This window comes from Peromyscus californicus, unplaced genomic scaffold, assembly GCF_007827085.1.
Source record: "Peromyscus californicus insignis strain IS unplaced genomic scaffold, ASM782708v3 Scaffold_3__1_contigs__length_106647218, whole genome shotgun sequence".
NCBI classification, from domain to species: Eukaryota; Metazoa; Chordata; class Mammalia; order Rodentia; family Cricetidae; genus Peromyscus; species Peromyscus californicus.
In genome coordinates, this window is record NW_026294551.1 from 33489564 (window position 1) to 33511301 (window position 21738).

The following is a 21738-nucleotide window of genomic DNA, read 5'->3' on the forward strand; positions in this document are numbered from 1 at the left end:
CACTGAATGTTCCAGAAGACGGGAGTTCAATTCCCAGTACCCACATGGTGTCTCACAACCATCTGTAGCTCCACTTCTAGGGGATCCAATGTCCTCTTCTGGCCTCCAGAGTCTCCAGGCATGCAAATGATACACAGGTGTACATGGAGGCAAGACACTCATACACATAAAAGTAACTTTTTAAATTAGGAGAAATAATAATAGCTAAAAAATCAATTGGCTTTATTAAGTACTCACCAAGTAGAAGGTGCTATACCAGAAATGCCCGTACAACATGTCCCTCTCACAAAAATAGTCACATGTCTCATTTCAAAGATGAAGCACCTCTAGGCATGATGATGCACGCCTTTGGTCCCAGCACTTGGGAGGCAGAGGCAGGTGGATCTCTGAGTTCGAGGCCAGCCTGGTCTACAAAGTGAGTTCCAGGACATCCAGGGCTACACAGAGAAACCTTGTCTCAATAAATAAAGAAAGTAAGAAGGAAGGAAGGAAGGAAGGAAGGAAGGAAGGAAGGAAGGAAGGAAGGAAGGAAGGAAGGAAGGAAGGAAGGAAGGAAAGGAAGCAAGCAAGCAAGCCCCTAAGACCCAGGAAAACCGTCGCTTACCTAAATTCACAATTTGGTGCAGCCAAGTCAGAATTTAAGCTAGAGATGATCTGACTTCAGAGAAACTAACTTCTTCTCCTCAGGAAACTTCACAGTGTCTTACACATATTCTTCTCCCTATGCAGGAGACATGATATTTCCTATAGGGGCAGCTTCTAATTAGGGCAGTCCTCCTCACTTTTCCTGGTACCATGTTAATGGAAACATATGCACATCCATATCCCATCTTCATTTGCAAATCTCAGTTGCCACGGAATTATTCATGTGCTAGCCTCGTGGCCATTATCAGAGTATCAAACAGCAAGAATGCACCATCATAGCCCTTCCCAGGGCTGAGTGACCTACAGTAACAAACCCTTATTTGTGTCACTCTCAGATGAGTTGGCTGCGGGTCAGCTGGCTTGGCTCTGAGCTCTGGGTTGGGTTCAGACCTATCCGTGACTCCACACATTCTTCTTGGACCTGCAGTGACCAGGGAATGTTCTTCTCACAGCAGATCCCAGGAGCACCAGAGGCCATGTTGCACAAGAATATTTCAGACCTCTGAACAGGCCTCTAGCATTTCATTGGGCCAAACAAATCAGGTAGCCAAGCCAACGTGGATGGGATGGGAAGATGTCGTCCACCCACAGAGGGAGGATGCTGTTAAAGTCACATGGAAAAGTGGAACTACACGGTCCTACTGCCCAGGAGGTAGAAAATGAAGACTCACAGCCAGGAAGACACAGATTGAAACTTGGCTACCAGAAAAGGCTAGCAGAGCAATCCTGATCTCCCACTGACCTCATCTTCCCTCTGTCCCTTAGCTCCAGTGGCTCAGGCACCCTCCTCTCAACTTCTGATTCCCTGGTCCTGTGCATAGAGAGGTGAATTCTCATCAAAGCCCAACTGATCCAAGATAGGACTTAAGCAAGATTGGAATGATACTCATGATGACAAATAAAATCTTAGAACCTCGAAGCTCCCCCCGCTCCCCCCCCCCCGCCGCCCCAACCTGAGCTTTGCAGCTGTCTGAAGTCCACTGGGCTGGAATGGCTTTTCCGGATCCTTGCCGTGTGGATGAGCGATCTGAGGCTCTGGGAAATGAGATGAGTTGCTGGAAGTCTTACAATAGTGTCACAGTGGCCGAGCCAAACTCAAGTGTGTGTCTCCTGTCTCTAGGCCATGGTTACAGGAGGAAGGAAAACTCATCAAACCCAGACCCTGAAAACAGCTCGGGTTTGGGCAAGTCATTCTTGGTTGGGAAAAATGTCTGGGGGAAAGGCGTGTCCCAGGAAGATGCCCCGCAAACACTTCACTCCGGAAACTTGGTCTGCTCAACTCTACGCCATCCAGCTTTCCACAGGCCCCCGTTGGGCCATAGCCAGAGACGTCCGGGCCACAGGAATTCAGTGTCCTTCTGAGTGTCTACAAAAGAGCAGATCTCGTCTTAATTCTAGGAACGGTGAGTTCACTCAGATTTGTCCCAGGGCACCAAAGGACATTTCTCTAGCCACCCATCTTGTCCAATGGCCCCAACCCAGTTCCCACCCTCTCTACACAAGCACGCCATCTTCTCAGTTGATTTGGTTTGAAATGGGGTAAAAATTTTTAAGTAAAATCCATCTTTAGCTACCAAGTGGCCTTGCTATGTTTGGGGGATGATACTAAAATAAGGACCTTTTTTTTTTTTTTAATTTAATGAATTGGCTGACATTATGATGTCAGAAGGACTGGAGCCAAAGGTGTTTTGCTAAAGGGAGTCTCCCCGCAGCCCCCCTCCAGACGACAGGGCACCCCTGGAGACCATAGTACTTGCAACTGTTCCCACTGTTTACACACCCAGCTCCCCTGACTGCCTCTTTGTGGGAAGTTGTTTACATGAATTTATTTTGGGAAAATTCCATTCGCCAGGACCAGGATTTCTTCACAAATCATTGCCTCTCACTTGTGTCTTGATCAGATCTGGGCAGGCGACGCTCTTCAGCGCTCTGTCCCCTCAGGTTTCTCGTAAGGGGTGAGGGGAAGGAACGGGGTGGGGGTGGGGAGGGTGATGATGAAGATGGGTGGCCAGAGGAGGATTGGAAGGAAGAGGCTTCAGGGAGAACAAGGCTGTCCCCACAGGCTTGCTGTCCCCACAGGCTTGCGGGGGGCAGATCCCTTACCCGTTTTCCAGGCCACAGTTAATGCGTGGACTTGCCCATCTTTGTTCCTGGTTTTGCACTCAGACACTCGGACACAGAAACAAACTGATAATACTCTCTTACCTCAAAAAGCTTTAAAAAAAAAAAAAAAAAAAAGAATGGTGGGCGCAAGCAATCCCAATCAGTCTTGTGATCCCAGTTGGATCTCCACACCCTTGTCCCACCCATCCCTTCCAGGAGCAGCTTGATCCTTCCTGGTCAACTCTTTGACTGCTCTGAAGGAGGATCTCAAACACTGAATGGATTCAACTAGTTGCCACTGATGACATCACATACACATGGGCCACACCGTCATTATTTTAAGGCCAGAGCAATTCCCTCTTCTTCCTGAAGACAGGCTTCCTGGGTAGTTGGTGGGTACCAGTGTCCGGGCTCCCGAGATGCTGAGTCGTCAACTTTGCTCTGCAAGAGAGCACTTGGGCCCAGCAGATTGACTAACTCCTCGATGGGGGAAGTTGGCCATGGTGGCAGGTTAGCTCTGAGGAGAGAGTGCAGCATAGAGACAGCCTCTCTCTCACACCAACCCTGCACCCACCATGTCTCAAGGCCCTTGTGCTCAGCAAGCCTGGTTTCCCTGTTTCTCCCAAAAAATTGCAGCCCACTGCCACACATGGCAGCGTCACTGAACAACCCTAGGAGGGTCAATCTCTCTGTGTGTATATTCTCTTGTCTAATACAAAGAGCCCGCAGTATCGGGTTGCAAACATGTAGACGTGGGAATCTTTGGGGAAATAACACCTTGGGTAATGAAATGGCCCGCATTTGCTAAGCACTCACTACACACCACGTATGGGTCCAAATGTCTTATCTGGACAACTCTCTCCGTCATCACAACTTCAGAGCTGAGGAATTCAGTGCAATTACACAAACTTACAAAGCAATGGTGTGAGCTCAAAGCCTCACAAGTGACCAGACGAATGCACAGCTCCTTTTGTAAACAGAGGGTACTTTGATTTTCTCCATCGTCTCACTGGAGTCACTCAGTGTTGGGATGTTTTTAACCGCTTGCTTGTTACTGGTTTTGGGGGGGAATCTTGATGAGCAAGTACTCTACCACTGAGCCACACCTCCAGATCTAACTGACCCCACTATACAGACACCATTGCAGGCCTTCGGGAGTTTATAAGACCCCTCCAGCATCCCAGGAGTATAGGAACACAGATTCCAGATTTGGATCCCATTTTTCTCCCCATTCTACCTCTCACTCACCACTTCAATAAATTTCTTAAACGTTTCAGATCTTGGTTCTCTCATGATGCTTTCATGAACATGAAATAAGATCATGCATGTACAACACTTAGTCGGTACATCTACAGTAGATATTTAAAGACACAGTGAAGGACTGGAGAGATGACTCATTAGTTAAGAGCACATCATGCTTCTTCCAGAAGATCTGAGTTTGATTTCTCGCACCTACATCAGGTGGCTCAGGATCTCCAGGAGATCCAACCCCTCTACCTCCTTGAACACCTGCCCTGATCGGCACATACCCATGCACAGAAACACACACACACACACACACACACACACACACACACACACACACACACATAACACACACACACACACACTTAAAAATAATAAAAATGGAATTTAAATAAAAGATTTTTTTTTAACACAGCAGTTGTTGCTGTTATTCAGATGGGGACAAGGATATTAATGCAAGACAGTCATGTGTTCCCATTGTGACTGTTCAAACCTTCAGCCTCAGAATGATTATATTTGGAACATATTGACCATCAAAGAGACTGGCCCTGCTTTCCTTTAAGCTGTCTAACAGTTCAAATACATGTCCGCTTGCTTTGTAAGCGCTATTGAATTTTAAGTGACTTATCAGATGGATAGATTAACAGATGCGTGGATGGACAGATGGATGAGGCCAAATTAACCTCCACCACATCTTTACTAGTAAGCTTTCTGGTGCAACAACAAAATACCTGAGATAAGCAGCTTACAAGGGAGAAAGATTTATCTAGGGCATGGGATCGAGCATGGCTGTCGGTCTGTGGCCACTTAACCCTGTTGCCTTTGGGAGCCTCATGAGACAGAACATCATGGCTGGAAGCATAATAAAGGAAGTAGGAAGTTGTTCAATTCCTGGAGGCCAGGGAGTAAAAAAGGAAAAAGGAAGAGAGAGAGAGGTCCCGACATCCCTTTTAAGGGCTTGTCCCCAGTGACCTAACTTCCACCAACTGGACCCCACCTCCAAGTTCCCACCCACCCCCAACAATGCTACAAGCTTGGGATTGAGTCCTTTAGCACAGGAGCCTCTGGGGGACATCCCAAATCAAAGCCATAGCATTCCATCATGGCTTCCAGTGCAAAAATGCATTCTGTTTGCATAAGATGTGCAGGGACCAGGATCGGCTCAGGACCCCCAAGACCAACTTCTCAGCACAAAGGAGATTTATTTGCCCCAGAGAAACAAAGGGTAGGGAATAAGAGACAAAGACAGGAAATAGAGGACAAGGGAGAAGTGGAAAGGAACCAGGGAGAAGGGGCAGGAGTATTTGTCCCAGAGGAACAAAGGACTGCCTCTGGATAGAGAGGAGGCAGATGTGACACATAGGAAAATGGAGGTTTATAAAGGTACAGGGGGAAACCCCATGTTAGGATGAGGTGTTTAATTGGGCATGTTAATTAGGGGAGCCAAAGGGGGCTTCTGATTGCTGGACCCCAATACTCTGATACCTGGACTTTAGTAGTCAGCTTTGGGAAGAGAAAGTGGTCAAATAAGGGAACAAACCTTGGTAGCTAGCTTTAGGAATGTAATCTAACAGTTTTTAACAAGACAGAAGGAACGGGGGTGAGGGTGGGGTGGGAGGAGGGCAAGGCCTGTCAGAGCCATGTTTGCTATGCTCAGGCTGGCTAGAGTCCCTTCAAGATGCACTTTATAAACTGGCTAAGATTTTCTTTCCATGTGAAGAATCATTGTCATCCTATGCATCTAACCAAGGTGGGTTTTTGTGCTATAAATTTTACTCCACGCTTAACAACCAACTTTACTTCATGCTTAAACAATGACAAAGATACCTTCAATCCATCTCCAAGGGTTTTTCTTTTCAAGACAAGAGTCCCTCTATGTAGCCTAAGCAGGCCCTGCTTCCAAAATCTCCTGAGTCCCAGAATTTCGGGTGTTCATTACCATACCCCAGGCCCCATAGTCTTTCACAGTTACTGCTCAAAATCCTTGCAGATGAGTCTAAGTCTGAAGTCTTCTCTGAGATTGAAGAAAACATTTAGCTGTGAGGCCCTGTAAGAATAAACAGAAGGGAAGTCATATATCCCCAAGATACAGAGCACAGCATATACATTCCTACTCCAAAGAGCAGGCTAGGAAAACAGCTGGGAGGAACTGGGTCAAAGGGAGGCCGAAACTCATGGGGGCCAATATTAAATCCTACAGCTTCAGATCTTGCATCCAATGTACTTGGTGGCAATATTCAAACCCCTCCAAGAGCTTGGGAAGTCCTGCCTTTAGGAACTTTCTGAGTTTGGCCAACGTAGCTATGTCTGGGAATGGGAGAGGAAGCTATTTCTGCCTACTGCCTGTGACCTCCTTCAACAGATGGTCCACGTTCCTGGCATGTCTTACTATGTAGTTGGAGTTTTTCTGCCTGGCCCACAGTCAGGACAAATCTCTCTCACCCGCCAGTCCCAAGCCGCTCAAACCCGATCAAGTAAACACAGAGACTTATATTGGTCACAAACTGTATGGCCGTGGCAGGCTTCTTGCTAACTGTTCTTACAGCTTAAATTAATCCATTTCTATTAATCTATACCTTGCCACGTTGCTTGTGGCTTACCGGTACTTTACATCTTCCTTGTCCTGATGGCGGCTGGCAGTGTCTCCCCCCCCAGCTTCCTGTTCTCTCAATTTTCCTCTCTGTTAGTCCCGCCTATACTTCCTGCCTGGCCACTGCCAATCAGTGATTTATTCATTGACCAATCAGCAACACATTTGACATACAGACCATCCCACAGCACCTCCCCTTTTCTTTTCTTAAAAAGGAAGGTTTTAACCTTTACACATCTCCAAAGTCAGCTTGGTATATTTGGGAATTTGGGCGTAGCTTCTCTTACTACTTCCTGCTGGAGGGGGGCGCTGTATCTTCTGGGGAAACAAAGAAAATTTTAGGATCATGGAGTAGTCCGTGAGGCTGTATTATCTGAGCCAGTTGTCTTGAAACGGTTCTGGATGTTGGATCATCTGGGCCATGGTGTCATCGGAGACCTTTCAGGTGGTCTTGGCTGGTCAAACCTGATGTGTCTTAATCTGGAACAAATCCATAGCCTCTGGCTTTCTGTGGAAACAAAAGAGACTCTTTTCCAAAGCAACATATCCTTACATCCAAATTTTGAAGTCAAAGTATCTTTAAAATATACATACTGGTTTAACTCAGCTTTCTTTACAATCAAATATCTCTCTGTAGTTAAGAATCCCAAAGACAACACAATCCAGACTCTCTGTGTAATAGTCATCTCTACGTGGCTTATTTTTTATATTAATTTTACTGTCTCTTTAAAGACTTTATTTTTTAAAACCATGTATTTGTTTCTATACTGTATATATCACCTTTTTTTGTCTCTTTTAAGCCTATGTATATTTTACACACATTTTAAACTATTACATCTGAATCTGTCTTATTGTGAATCTATTGCTTTAAGCTGCAGCAGCTGCGGCTGCTGGCTCCGCCCACCTCAGCTTCTCAACATGGCGGCGGTACTGTAGTTTTCCGCCAGCTCTGGGCGCTATCGTGGGTCTATGCTTTTATCCAAGCAGCGTGTAGTCCAGAAACCTCTTTTTTTGTTTTGTACTAGCAAAGGCTAAATTCACCAAGCAGCTTAATGTGCCACTTGCAGAGGCCTCATTCCCGCCATACTGCAGGTCAAGCGTGCACGCCAGGAACCCACAAGTAGCTCAAACCGGCAGCTGCCGCTCATTTGAGAGAGACAATTAGGAAGCTGTTTTTAGCTCCATTTTAGAATCTTTTTTCTCAGGTTTTAGGTGGAAACTCTTGCCACCACGTTGGACGCCATTTGTTGCTAGAGTTTTCCTGCCTGGCCCACAGTCAGGACAAATCTCTCTCACCCGCCAGTCCCAAGCTGCTCAAACCCGATCAAATAAACACAGAGACTTATATTGGTTTCAAACTGTATGGCCGTGGCAGGCTTCTTGCTAACTGTTCTTACAGCTTAAATTAATCCATTTCTATTAATCTATACCTTGCCACGTTGCTTGTGGCTTACCGGTACTTTACATCTTCCTTATCCTGATGGCCGCTGGCAGTGTCTCCTCACTCCGCCTTCCACTTTCCAGCTCTATTCTCCTCCTTGAGACCTGGAGTCTCCAGTGGCATCTTTGTCTTTACTGTTAACCTTCACAAATCACCCTCTCAGAAACTGCCTGCCTGCAGGGATTCTAGCCCTGCCACACAATGTCTAGTTTCCCAAACTTTCTTTTGAAATCTTGGTGGAAGCCTCCATGAGCCCATAACTCTCACCTTCTGTATGGAAGCAAGGCCATCATCGTGCGACTGTCATGAAGGTCCTCCTTCACCAGCAGGTGCAGGAGCTGTGTCCTGTTGACTTGTGGCTATATGGCCTTTGAGTCCCTAGACAGCTGAACACAAGAAACAAATCCTGGAGAAACAACCCGCTAGGAGGGTCCTTCGTGAGCCCCTCTCAAAGGGAGGGCATCTTTTCTTCAAACAAAAGATTTACAAACCGTTCACACTTTTACACTGATGGGTTTGGGCATTGCCTTGGTCCCATCCGTCCTTTTGGAACGGGAATGTTTACTCTGTGTTACTGTGTCTTGGAAGTACGTAACTTTTTATTTTTACGGGAACTCCCAGCTGTGAGCTTGCCTTGAGCCTCAAGAAGAGATTTTGGACTTGGGCTTCCGGGCAGCGCTTGAGCTGTTGACTTTGGGGACTCTTGGAGCTGGACCCCACCCTTTCCCGGCTCTCTTTCCCCTTCTGGCCTCCAGAAGTTGAGCAGCTTCTACAACCACCCACTCCCGCCCTGCTGTCCTGCCCAGTGACTCTAAACCAAAACCTCTGAATCCATGAGCCTAAACCAATCCTTCCTCCTCTTATGCTGTTTATCTCGGGTATTTTCTCACAGTGAAGGGAAACTTACTACACCATCCCAGACCGTGTTTGTTTCAGGCCCTCAGAGGATCATTCCAGTCTTTGACTCCCCTCCACTCTCTGGAACCTGAGGCTCATCTTACAGGACACCTCACTGTGGCCTCTCTTCTGAGCTCCTTCACAATGGTGCATTGTTCCACTATCTGGTAGCTATTGACTCTGGCTTCACCTCTGTGCAGCGTCCTCCCAACTAGGACTCCATAGCCCGTGGACCAGCTCCATCCCAATTCCCAATTCCACCTTCCATAACCCCAGCCTGTGCACAGTGCTTTCAGCTTGTTGGGGAGGAGGTAGTGTCCAGGTATTTGTTCCCTGGGGCCCCAGTCCCTGGAGACCTGGGCTGGAACAGTGGGTCCTGTGTGTCTTGGCATTCCATGGCCAGACTCCAGCCATGCTCTGAGGTTGTTTCATACACAGCTCTAAGTGCCCTGGGCTCTGCCTACCCAAGAGCCAGGAGCAAGTCCAGCCTGAGGCTCTGTCGCCCTCATTTGGTGGTGGTTAGATGTGAAAAAAGAAACTGGCCACCAGCAGAGTCTGGGGCTAAAGTCAGTTATAATTTCCTAGGGGCCAAAGCAACCATCCAACAAGACAGGAGTCTAGATGAAGCTGGCTCTCCAACACCAGGGCTGCCAGCCTGGCACACCCGCACACCCTCAATGCCCCATCATAGCTCTTCTCTCATCACCACCAATCCCAGAAAAGCTACCCAGTGTCTTAGAGAACCAACCATCCCCTTACCAGTTGAACAGTACCAAGGAAACTATAGGCTCAGAGGCTCAGGCTAGTACATGTCATCCTCTTGGTGTTATACCTGGTAGAAGCAATGATGGGGGCAGTATGATTCCTTTCTGTGCCTGGGGAGAAGAGTGAGGTCATATGTAGGACACGAGGACAATGAGGACATCAACTTGTCTCACACCCCAGGCCCAAGTTTCAGGAAAGAATGGCCCACAGTTCATCCGAGTTCTGGGTGGGAAGGTGCTAATTAGTAAATTCAGATTCAGAGGGAAGGTATCAGCTCTCATCTACCTGAAGGTCAATGTCTGCACATAGACATTCATGGCAGGAACTCCTAGCTTGGGGGAAGGGCAGCTGGGATGTATGAGTTCTCCCCACAGAGTACATGGGAAATGTGGCCAGTGGCCTGTGTTGTCTGTCATTGCTGCTCATCTTACCTAGCAACCATGACCCAACGTGTAGCCCAAAGTTTTCCTGTGTCCCGGGGGACAAATCTCTCCCATTCACGTCCCCTAAGCAAACACACAGAGGCTTATATTAATTGTAACTGCTCGGCCATTAGCTCAAGCTTTTTACTGACTAGCTCTGAACTTAAATTAACCCATAATTCTTATCTATGTTTAGCCATGTGACTTGGTACCTTTTCTCAGTTCTGCCTTATCATCTTGCTTCCTCTGTGTCTGGCTGGCAACTCCTGACTCAACCCTCCTCTTCCCAGAATTCTCCTCTCTGCTTGCCACGCCTATACTTCCTGCCTGGCTACTGGCCAATCAGCATTTTATTTATCAACCAATCAGAGCAACACATATTCACAGCATACAGGACAATATCCCACAGCACAACCTTCTGCCTCAGTGCTATCCTCTCCTGGATACCTTCTCTGAGCTATTGGGTCAAAAAAGAGAAATAAAAAAATGTGTTGTATGGGAACAGAGTTAGAGAGGGAGCATTGCTCCAAAATCATATCAAATGTATCCTGGAGTCCATCTCCGTGACAAGCAGAGCCATTCCCTCACAAGGGCATAAACACCGAGTGATGCTGAGATTCACCTGGACCACCACCTTCACTGCATGGCCTTCACCTGTCACCATCTTGGAAAAGAACAACAAATGAGAGAGCACCCCACAAATAGAACAGGGACCACAATCATTCAAGTTCAAATTACTTCCCAAAGACACCGTTCTTTGCTGGCTCAAGCTAATGTTACCTGGATTAATTAGAATCTAGGGTTTGTTCCACTCCTCTCCTCTAGCTTATTGGAGAAAGATGGGCTTATGAAAGGAAAATAAAACCTACTCTAAAGAACTGTTTTGGGGCCAGTGAGATGGGTCTGCAAATACAAGTGCTTACCACCCAAGCCTGATGACTTGAGTTCCATTTCTGGATCCCGCAGTAGAAGGCAGAACTTCCAAAGGTTGTCCTCAGACCTCTGCACATACAACATGGCACATATGCATGCCCATACATACATACACACTGATAATGCCTAATAAATAAGATTCTGTTTAAAAAATAAGAACTGGAGCTGAAGAGATGGCTCAGTAGTTTAAAGCACTTGTTGCTTTTGCAAAGGACCCAGGTTTCAATTCCCAGCACCCACATGTTAGCTCACAACCATGTATAACTCCAGTTCCAGGAGCTATGATGCCCTCTTCTGGCCTCTGCAGGCACCAGACACACACACAGTATCGTTGTGGAATAATCTTTTTGTACACTGTGAAGATTTGCCACTTGGGTTAGTTTAATAAAAAGCAAAACAGCCAATAGCTAGGCAGAGAGGATGCTGGGAAAAAGAAGGGCAGAGACATGGAAAGTCACCAGCCAGATGCATAGGAAGCAGCATGTGCATTATAAAGTAAAGGTAACCAAGCCACATAAAAGAATGTAGATTAAAAGAAATGGGTTAATTTAAGTTGTAAGAGCTAGTTAATAACAAGCCTAAGATATTGGTCAAGCCTTCATAATTAATAAGAAGTCTTCATGTGGTTATTTGGGATCTGGCAGGTGGGACAGAAAAGCCTGACAACAAATGGCACCCAACATCCGGGCACTCATTTTCACATAAAACCTAAAAAAGCTTAACATGGAGTCAAACACAGCTTCTCAGTAGGCTCAGTGCTAGCAGCAAACAGAGGTGCAGCTCTTTTAAGAGACCCTGCTACCGAGGTTTATGGGGTTTATGAGCAGCAGGCGGCATGCTACTCAGTGGCATAAGAGTAGGTGGACATGCCTACAGCAGTGAGGACCCAGAAACATGCCAGATCTGGGGCAGTACACATGGCTCGGACAGTACACATGGTTCCACCATGAGGCTAGGCTCTCAGGGAACAGAGGCGGGTAGAGCCAGCCACCAGTGTGCTGTGAGCTAAGCTACTTGGTAGTTTAAGATTTTGCTCATGCAGACAAAATGGAAGTCAAAAAATATGTTGCATTGGAGAAGAGGTTTCCACAGAAAATGAAAGGCTGTGGATTCATTCAAGGTTAATTAGATCAGGTTTGATCAGGGGAGACACCCTAAAAATCCTAGCTACAGACATAAAGAAATAAACTTAAAAACCTACAAGATGGGTAATGTATATTTTACGTACTCAAACAAATCATCTTTGGCTGATTTATGTACAATGTACAGTTCATACTTGTGTTAATGCAGATATGTATGTTACCTTTGAAAGTTTGCGTGTTTTCAGAGCAAGGGGACCAGACATCAATGAAAACAGGTGGCCCAGGTGATCCAGCATCTCAGAATGCCTCTGTTGTAGTTTCCTCAGAGTTCTGCATCCAGAACAGCTTCAAGGCTACTGGCTGGGATGGTCCAGGCTCATAAACTACTCCAGCCAGTACTTCAGATAAGCCTTGCACTTTCCCATTACACAGAAACTGGATGACAAATAATACAGCTAAATCTCCCAGGACCTGACCATTATCTCAACTTTCCCAGGGCCTCCTAAAGATGTCACTGCCCCCAGACAACAGGGAGCAGTCTAGAAAACACAACACCCACATTCCCAATAGGTAGGGTACATGGCTTTTGGTCATTCAACAGGTTACAAATGTTTGTCATCATTTAGGGAGGTTGGTTACAAGCTGTTATTGGTCATGGTAAAAAAAAAAAAAAGCTAAACAAAGGAGTTAGATTCAAAGATCTCTTTCTGAAGATAAAAAGGGGAATACAATATAGAAATGAAGAGATAAAAGGGTGTGTTATTGAATCTACTTTCAAACAGCCACTAATTTCAAATATTTCACATTGGTATGGATTTTTGTATATTGATACAAACTTAAGGTTATTTTTATTAGAACATACTGTACATATGTTTTTACTCTTATTTAAGGTATTGTACCTATCTATACAGCTTATTTAACAATATAATGTAAATTTCTAGTCCTGGAAAGTTGTTATTACAAACTATTTAGAATAATAAAGAAATACAGGTTAGTAATTAGCCACCTATAACAATCAAACTTGTAGTCATGTTAGGTATGTTTTCAAGGCCAAACAGAGATATATTTTAGATAGACAGGTGGGTCTTCAAACACTTCAAAGAATATGGCATTTAGATCCAGGATTATAGCAAGTATGGAAAGGCAGCACAAATCTCAGAGTTCAGCCTGAGGACTGTTCACAAAGTCCAAGAGCAAGAACGAGACCTCGTCAGCACCCTGACACCTAGCTCTTTGGCATACATGGTCATTTTTTGGGAACAGGTGGCCAGGTGCTCTGCTAATGGCCTGCCCTTGACAAGGCGGGACTAAGGAAGGTCCACACTGCTGCCTCAGGTATCCAGGTCTGGTTTGAAGTCATGAATGGAATAGGAAGCTCTCCTTGGACCAGGCTTACATCCTCTTTTGTAGCTGCAAGAGCTAGATCTGCAGTCTTTTTGTTAACATAGGGCTTTTCATGACAATGAGACACAACTGCTCCTGGCAGCACCAATTTACTTCAGAGAAGATGATGGGCATCAAAGAAACTCCATATGGAGTTTGCTTTCAATGTGACAAAACTAGCCATTTGGGCAAGGGGCTTCCCTTGCCTTGGTGGCTAACTGTATGCTGTCCAAACTGGACAAGCAGGATACACAAAAAAGGTGACTGCTGAACTTTGCCAAGACAAGGTAGGATAGTCCTTCAAAATTCCTCCTTTATAGAAGAGTTTGTCAGATATTCTAGGCCTGTAGGCTGAAGATGATGCCCCAACATTGAAGAGGAACCTTGGGTGACTATCCAGGCAGTCAGATATATCTGTCATTTTCAAAGTGATTTGTACTGTACTTCCTATTTACTCAGATAATATTATATCCTTCTGGGATCTTTGATGGAGTTGAAGACTAGGTAGTTATAGTTGCTGTTTTTCCTTAGTGATAGAAGATAAATTAGGTACAGAGCTTTGGACTCATCAAGATAGAAAAAATAATGGAGTATTTGCTCCAAATATGCCAAATACAAATGAATTGTAATTATAATTTACAAATACAAATTACATTGTAAATGTAATTCTTACCTAATAATTGTTCTTATAGTTTATAGTTTTATAATGTTAGAGTTAAAACATTTCCTTTTTAGTTAGACAAAAAGGGGGGAAATGTTGTGGAATATTCCTTTACACTGTGTGAAGATATGTCACAGTGACTGGATTAATAAAAAGCTAAACAGCCAATAGTAGGCATGATTTGGGGGCAGAGAGAATGCTGGGAAGAAGAAAGGCAGTCACCAGCCGGATGGAGAGGAAGCAGGAATGGGAGTACAGAGTAAAGGTAACCAAGCCACTGAAAAGAGCATAGATTAAAAGATATGGGTTAAGTTTTAAGAGCTAGTTAGCAACAAGCCTAAGCTACCAGCCAAGGTTTCATAATTAATAAGTCTCCATGTGGTTATTTGGGAACAAGCAGGTGGGACAGAAAAGTCTGCCAACATAGTGTAAATACACGCATGCAGGTAGAACACCCATACATATAAAATAAAGTAAGTCTAAAAGACATTGAGAACAAGAATTGTCTTTGAATTAGAATTCCACTTATATGATTATCTAAAGAATAAAATGATCCCTGTGAAAATATCCAGGCAGCAACTTGGGTGGGAGGAGAAGTTGTAAGAGAGCAAGGGGTATGTACACTGGCTCTTGACTCAGAGCAAAGGCTCAATAGGGAACTGCAACCTCTATGATCTCTATCAGAATGAACCTATAGTGAGTGACTCTACTTCCAAGGTCACGGAGACTTAAAAACTTGGCCAAGGCTTTGACTGACTCCACTCAACACAGGCTTGGTAGTGCAAAGACCTGGCTTGACATCCACAGCCTATCAGTTCTATGACTCCGGCCTGAGTACCTCACCACTGGGCAGAGGAGAGGACTCATTGACAGGCTGCAGATCTAGCTCTTGCAGCTACAAAAGAGGATGTAAGCCTGGTCCAAGGAGAGCTTCCTACTCCATTCATGACTTCAAACCAGACCTGGATACCTGAGGCAGCAATGTGGACCTTCTTTAGTCCTGCCTTGTCAAGGGCAGGCCACTAGCAGAGCACCTGGCCACCTGTTCCCAAAAAATGACCATGTATGCCAAAGAGCTAGGTGTCAGGGTGCTGACGAGGTCTCGTTCTTACTCTTGGACTTTGTGAACAGTCCTCAGGCTGAACTCTGAGATTTGTGCAGCTTTTCCACACTTGTTATAATCCTAGTAAATTTTTTTAGGTTCCAGGAAGCCAGATGCCCTCCCCCACAGCCTCTGGTTCTTCTCGGCACCTGCACTGCTGGGGAAAGGGACATGCTTGCAGCTGTCGCTATAAACTGTCTGCTTTAATCCAAGTCATTGAGAGGCTGGGGCAGGCCAGCAAGGGTCTTCAAAAGATACTTCCCCTTTCATCACAAAACTCCAAGTGTGGTCTTGGTCTGATCTTTCACTCCTGTAACACATTGCTATGTGCAACCCTCGTCAGGTCCTAACTGAACTCAGCCTCATCCTGAAGTCCATCTGACCGCTATTACCCAGAGGAAGGATCCAGAAACAGTGATGCTCTCTCGAAAGTCCCCACCTTGCTATACAGAACCACTCCTGGACACTGGAGAGTCTGCTTTGGGGAGTTTTCTGTCTCCTTGTCTCACTGCCCGTTCACACAGCCAGGTCCCAGAATAGACCCCCCCCATCCTCTATGGACCACTATAGATGCTCTTTACCTTGCATTTGCCTAAAGTCTCCATGATTTTGAAGGCACCTCCCTCTGACGTCATTAGACAGTGTCACTGATTACCCAGCAATGGGTCCACAAGATCAAAGTTAGCTTAGGCTACATAATGAGATTCTATCTTTAATGTGTGTGTGTGTGTGTGTGTGTGTGTGTGTGTGTGTGTGTGTGTGTGTGTGTTTTGGGGCCAAGTATGGTAGTGTATACTTCTGCAATCCTAACACTCAGGAAACTGAGAGAGAGATGTCAGGTGGTGGTGGTGCACGCCTTTAATCCCAGCACTTGGGAGGCAGAAGCAGGTAGATCCCTCTGTGAGTTCGAAGCCAGCCTGGTCTACACCCTGAGTTCCAGAGTGAGTTTCAGGAGAGCCAGGGCTGTTACACAGAGAAACACTGTCTCAAAAAACCAAAAGAGAGAGAGAGAGAGAGAGAGAGAGAGAGAGAGAGAGAGAGAGAGAGAGAGACTGAGAGAGGACTTTACGTTCAAAGCCAATCTGTGCTACAAGAAAAGGCCTATCTCAAAAAACAAACCGGGCCTGCAAGCCAGCTCAGCAGGCAAAAGTACTTGCTGCTAAGGCCTAATGACCTGAATTCGGTCCCCAGGACCCATGTAAAGGGAGAGAGAACAGGCTCCACAGAGCTGTCCTCTGGCCTCCACATGTGTGCCATGGCACACACAAACACATATGCATACACACACACACACACACACACACACACACACACACACACACCCTGTCAAACACACATAATAATAATACATAAATATTTATTTTAAAAGTAGTATTGGCTTGTGGGCCAAAGACAATTGGGGAGTGGGCCAGATGAGACCCGTGGGCCGCTTTCAGATCCCTGTGTTAAAGGATGACTATCACCGCCGCCGGGTGAAGAGGAAGGAAGAAGTCAAGGACGAAGTCTCAGCAAAGAGCCCCTTCGGAGTCTGGAGAGCACAGGGAGAGTCTGTTTCCCAAATCTCTGTTTTTGGGAAACAGAGATTCATAGCGAGCGTGGAGGTCAAGTTGCAAGGAACAGAGCCACAGTCCACAAGGTGGTGTTAGAAGGGTGAGAGAGAAGAGGGGGAAAGATGGATCTAAGATGGGGGGGGTGCAAACATGGGGGGTTGTGTTTGCAAAGTTGGGGGCTGGAAAACAACTCAGGCAGTTGGGTGTTTGTGTCACAAGCATGAGGATCTGAGTTCCTTTCCTAGAACTCATTTGTTTGTTTGTTTGTTTGTTTGTTTGTTTTGTTTTGTTTTGTTTTGTTTAAAAAAAAAAAAAAAGACCAGGCATGGTGGTGTGTGCTTGTAGTCCCAGTGCTGCGGAGATGGAAGCAGGCAGGTCCTTTACCCACTGATTCACAACTTCATCTAGTTGGTGAGTTCCAGCCCAGAGAAAGACCCTGTCTCCCCTACACACCCTCTAAAAAAAAGGTGAAGAACCTGAGGCATCCTCTGGCCTACACACACACACACACACACACACACACACACACACACACACACACACACACAAATACTAAAAGGAATACTTCAAACCCGGAGCTCAGCTGGGCTCAGCTCAGCTTGGCTCTTCTCACACATACCTTCTCACTGACTTCCAAATTTAACAGGCCCCGGGATTTGAGCCCCAGCCCCTGGCTACCCTGTGTAGCATTTGCCTCAAAGTATGGAAGGAGTTGCTGGTGAGGTCGCAGTCAAGCCTTCCACTGGCTCTGTCAGTGTGTATTTACATCATAGACAGCTGCCCACAAAGCTGTTTGGGCACCCACAGTGCCCCATGAGCAGGCCGTGTGTATTTATAACCGCACAGCCATGTGTGGACAACCCCACACATAGATCTCACCTCCATCACTTCACACATCCCCGAGGTGCCCGGGGCCTGCTTCCTGACCTCACGTCAGGAGCTGTGTGCCCTGTAATTGACTCTGATGGGAACCGTGCTCTGCCAGCCAAAGGCATGCAGCCCACCACCTCCCACAGCCCACGGCTGCTGCCCTCCCACAGATTCAGGGGCTGAATCTTCCTGGTAAAGCTATGCCTGCCCAGAGACGGGCTATAAACATGCCACAGGCTGACCTGCATATGGAAATGAGGCTCGCGGTTGGGACTGGCGCCCAGCCACAGGCCTGTGGCCTGGCTGCCGCCAAGTATCTTTAGCATGAACTTGGTTCCCATCAGTCCTTTCTCTGCCCTGCCTCCCATCTCACTGGTCTCCTGCCTTGTCTTCCACTCATAGTTTGTGGTTGAGGTTTTAACCTCAAGCCTGTACAAAGGGTTTGGCTCCAGCCTCCCTGTCTGACAATGATAGCAACAGAATCATAGCGTGGTGCTCTCGTATCCAGAATTTCATCCAATGCTTGAGTCTCCCACATTACAAATAATGACCTGACGCAGGAAGAAAGACAGTCCTTCAAAACTAAAGAGGACAAGGTTAGCACCGTTGGAAGGGGCTCCCAGAGCTAAAAGCACCGGCTCAAAGGAAGTGTTGGGTTAGGCCGATACAGAGCAAGGACCTAACACCTAAACTAAGGAGAATCACCATCTGGCAGAGAATCACCATCACCCAGGTGGCAGTGGAGAGAGGGCCACAAAGAGGAAATGAGGAATGTCTCTAAGTCTGCATAAGAGCTGTTTACAGGGTTCTTTTCCAAGAGGGAATGGGGTAAAGGTCATCCAGGAGACCTGATTAGAAGATACACCTGAGGTTACGCAGACCCCTTGAGATGGAGCGGGGCTCAGTGCCCTAAGGGGTCTGATATGGAAGCTCTCTTGAAGACCATCTACTCCTGAGAACCTCTGAGATTTCAGCTCACCCTTTCTTCGCCAACATTGCCCAGCCATTCCTGGAGTGGGCCCCCAAGCACCTTGGGTAGAGAGATGGAGATGGGCACCTGATTGCTTCTCTTATTAGTAGACTGTGGTCTCTGGGCTCAGCTCCCATGGGGGTCCCTGTTGGAGGCTGGCTGTGCCTGTCCCCAGGTTTAGCCACTAATATATATGTGTATGTAAACCTTTCCTCTTTCCTTCCCTATCTCCTTATCCCTTTTCTTCCCTCCATCCCTTTTTTCTACAGTTCTACAGGATTCTTTCTTGGGTTGAGCCATGCTCAGCCTCCCTATGATTTCTGGTCATTTGTTCTGCTTCTGCCTTCGGGGCTGTACCAAATGTGTGCCAGCATCAGCGATGAGGAGGAGGAGGAGAGGGAGAGTGACATTTCAGAGGTACTACATGCTTCTCATGCAGTATGTTATTTATCTTTATCCCAGCCTTGGGGGGATTCAGTCACTATCCCATCTTTCACAGCCAACAGGTGGCACAAAGAGAGTCTTGGGCCCTGGCGATCTAATGCAAGAGCTCGGTCCCAGAACCACTCACTGAGAAGCTCCGGCTCCCCTCTTGCCCTCCATTTGCAGACCTTTAAATACTGAAGTCAGAGTCAGCAAGATGGTTCGATGACAACGGGTAAAGGTACCTGCCTCCAAGCCTTGATGGTAGGATGAGAGGATCAGCTCCTACAAGTTGCCCTCTGATCTCCGTGACACACACGCACCCAAACACGCACGCACGCATGCACGCACGCACGCACACACACACACACACACACACACACACACACACACACACACACGCACACACACACGAACAAATAAATAAATGTAATTTGATATTTTAAATACTGAAATTTAATTGGGCCAGACTCCATTGGCTTCCTAACCATGGCCCTGCCACACTACCAGCCACTCCATCAAGCTCCCCAGAGTGCGGTCAAACCACCTCTTCCCTGTCCTGCCCACCTGACAGGACTTTGCAGAGCTGAGTGCAACCCCCCCCCCAACTTCCAATCTGCCAGTCTTCACAAAAATGTCATTCCACCCAGCCCGCAGCCTGTGAGCAGGCAGACACGAGCCCCGGGAAGACCCACTCAGACTCTTTAAACCACAAGAGTGAGAATGGAATCCACTGCACTGAGCATGAGCCCCCCCCCCACACACACACACACACACACGTCACGCCCACTAAGGGAGGTCACTCATTTGGGGATCTTCTCTAAATCAACTTTGCACTCCTCTTACTGCTTCCCATCACCTGCCGGTGGGTCCTCACTGAGTCCTGTGTCTGTGACTCCCATTCCTCTGGCCATAATAAACCCTGCTGAAATGTAAGTCCAAGCTCTGTCCATTGTCATCCCAGTAAACAGCCTGGACCCGAAGACTGCCTCCCTCCCTCCCCAGTAGATTAATAAATCAGATGTAGACGCCCATTGTTCTGGATGCAGTCAGAGTCAATTGCAGGATTTTAAATCTCTCAGCACAGAGCAGCTGGCTGGCTATGAGAGGCCCCGCTCTGTCTCTGGGAAAGCCAGCTAGGGATGGAAATCAGAAAGGGGGAAAAAAAAAGGAGATCAAATAATCAATAGTCACCAAGAGCTCTGGGTGGTATTCCCTTGGATCCCACAGGAAGCAGATCCCTAATTTCATCATGATTCTCACACTGTTAGGACATCGGGAGGGGACAGAAAGTCAGGCCAGGAGGCGGAAGGTCTGGTAGGCCTGGGGTTAGCCCTCAGATGGGTGGGGCCCCTCCACACCTACCCTCTAACCTCAGCAGGGGCTAATTTCATCTGCAAATGTTTGAATGGTTCCCAGGTGAGCCTTCGCTGTCCCAAGCCGCTAACTGAATTCCGGTTCATTATCCCAGAATTCCCAAGAAGAATTCATAGAAATCCCTGGACCTTAGGCTAATTATCACTCCCTGGACACCCCCACCCCTTGGGTTTCGGTTTTGTCCTGCTGTTTTGTTGTTTTAATCCCTCACTCTCTTGGGAGACATGGTGTGTCTGCCACTGCCGCCGCCGCCGCCGCCGCCGCCGCCGCCGCCGGAGTGGCTGCTAGCATTTGCCCTCCCTGTATATGTGGAAAATCATAAAAATATTTGGTGGCCAAAAAAAGAATGGGGAAACGCTTTGGTGGTCTGATGCAATAGAAATGCTTTTATGGAAGGAGGGAGGGAGGGAGGCGGGAAGCGGGATGTCTTATTCTAATCCAAAAACATGCATAAACACTGTGTTGATTGGAATATGCTAGGTGGAAGGCATTTTCCTGGGAGACCTGCCCCGCCCCGCCCCGCCCCGCCCCCTCCAAGCAGACAAAAGCACTCTTGGCCTCTGGCAGAGGGAAAGTCACTTAGAATCAGACCACAGAGTTTGGGAAGAGCTGAAAGCCGGAATTTTTGTGGGCTATGCTTGAGGCTCCTGCCCTGGTGGCCTAATTCTCTTGACTGAAAGAGGAGGCGGGGCTGCTGGTGTTGGGACAAGGATGGTACCGAGGCTGGAGGGGATGGTGCTAATAGAGAGCAGGCAAGGAGGAGACGGAGGAGGTGGAATTTAAAACGGAGGTGTGTTGATTTGAATGAAAAATGTCCCCCATAGGCTCATGTGTGTGAACACTTGGTCCCCAGTTGGTGGCGCCGTTTGGGGAGGATATGGAACTTCAGGAAGTGGAGCCTTGCTGGGAGAAGTCTATCACTCAGGGTGGGGCTTTGAGAGTTTATAGGCTCACCCTCCTCCAGCTTGCTCTCTTCTTTTTTGGGGGGGTTGAAGTGTGATCTGTCTGCTTCCTGATCCCCTCACCACATCATCCCCACACATCATGGGGATCTAGCCTTCTGGAACTAGAAACCTAAATAAACTTCCCTCCATGCTTCGGGTCGTGGTATTTTATTACAGAAACAGAGAGTAACTAATGTAGGAGGGGGGAGAAGAGAAAAGGGGGAAAGGGGCCTGTGCTGGTTAGATTGATGTCAACTTGACACAAATGAGTCATTTTGAAAGAGGGATCTCAGCTGGGTGGTGGCACTCGCCTTTAATCCCAGCACTCGGGAGGC